Below are 1,775 nucleotides of genomic sequence, written 5' to 3' on the forward strand. Positions count from 1 at the left end.
ATAATAACATAGCTTGTTTGTGTGGACAACAGCACTGCAATAAAGTGTTGGTCCATGTCAAAATGTAAAATTTGTGACTGGCCTGTTATACTTCATTTCTCAGCCAACCAAACTGCAAAAATTATAATAGCTCTAAAATTTCAAACAGAAAGGCAACATGATGTTCCTGTTTTGGCACTAAAGGTTTGGATGGGATGGAAAGCAACCCAATGGGGAAGAAGCAGTACTTGATGGCTCCTCTCGTCCTGCTCCACAAAACCCCTGATGATAAGCTGATGCCGATTGCTATTCAGGTGAGACTGAGATTGGTGGTTTTGAGATTTACTGCCAGATGAAGCAGGTTTAATTGAGATTTGAGTTTATTAGACAGAGGATATTGGCTTTATAGGCTTATTTTAAATGTTTTAAGAATAAACTTTTCTTTATAGCACCATCATGTGGACTCCTTCAGTAACATTTAGTTAGGGATCTTTTCTAGAATGGCCTACCTATCATATATTTTGTTTTAAATACATGATACTACTGGACATGTAGATAACTGCCTGCTATGTAATAGGCCACAACCCTGTCAATCAGAGTTGGTGTGTAGTGAGTTTTATAGTGTATGTATGGATTCGATTGTGCTTCGGTAGACATACTTTATTTCCCTCACAAATATTTTACTGCTATATATTTCTACTGGTAGTTGGATAAAAGCTGTATGAGTCATCGCCATTGAAGTGACAGGCCATCCATAGTCTGACTCACAGCTTACATACATAACAATTGTCCAGCAGCTGGTTTATAGTTACCAAGTTACATAAAGCAGATGTCAGGTTTTAATGGCTGATATTCATTATAATAGACTTATTGTTCAAAATGTTTAAAGCTTGAACATCTGAGTCAGCCAACTAAGCAATGGGGTCAGTCAGACTGTGTGAAATACCTACTTTAGAATTTTTAAAATCCCTCTTGCCACATTTTCCAGACAACTTTCAAATGTATTCCTAGAAAAATACCGAAAAGTTTGAAAGACAGTTTCCAACAGCAGCTCAACACTTTAATAATTGGTCATTTTTCTTGGTTTCACTTTTTGCTTTTGGTTTACTTTCTCAACAAATTTGGGAACTATCACCTAAAGACACACTGAGCAGTTTTAATGATTGTATTGATGAATGAATCATCATCTCCTTCTCCTGCAGCTGAAGCAGACTCCAGCAGATGACAATCCCATCTTCTTTCCTACTGATTCTGAGTACGACTGGTTGATGGCCAAGATTTTTGTGAGAAGTGCAGACTTCAGTGAGCATCAACTCAATGTTCACCTGCTGCGCACTCACCTGCTGGCTGAAGTGTTTGCAGTGTCACTGCTGCGCAACATTCCCATGGTGCATCCACTGTACAAGGTAACTGCAAGAAACAATATTAAACTTGGTCATATTTTTTTTCCAAATTGGATAAACAATAAGGTTTTAGTGTGTATATATTTGCAAGTATTTCACAATGTTAAATGGTATAGAAGCAGCATCATAGAAGCATTCTTTACTTTGTTATCTTTGTTTTGTAAGTAATAGTGTTACTGAGAGTTCCCTCTCTCCCTCAGCTCCTCATTCCCCACACTCGCTACACTCTGCAGATCAACTACATGGCTCGACATCTCCTAATATCTAAGAACGGATTTTTCAAACAGGTACACAAAGACTAACACACTCAGTAGAGCATTGCCTAAACAATATCACGTACAGTATTTGTCTCTTACTATGTTTCTACTATTTGACTGTTCTCTAGTTTGCAGC

The 1,775-nt window shown here is 37.7% G+C and overlaps 1 pseudogene; it reads left to right on the plus strand.

The window, feature by feature from the left end:
* LOC118327641 overlaps positions 1–1,775 on the plus strand; it is a 7,016-nt pseudogene that overhangs the window by 706 nt on the left and 4,535 nt on the right.

Source organism: Morone saxatilis, unplaced genomic scaffold (genome assembly GCF_004916995.1).
Source record: "Morone saxatilis isolate NCDOM2014 unplaced genomic scaffold, NCSU_SB_2.0 Contig17, whole genome shotgun sequence".
NCBI lineage: Eukaryota > Metazoa > Chordata > Actinopteri > Moronidae > Morone > Morone saxatilis.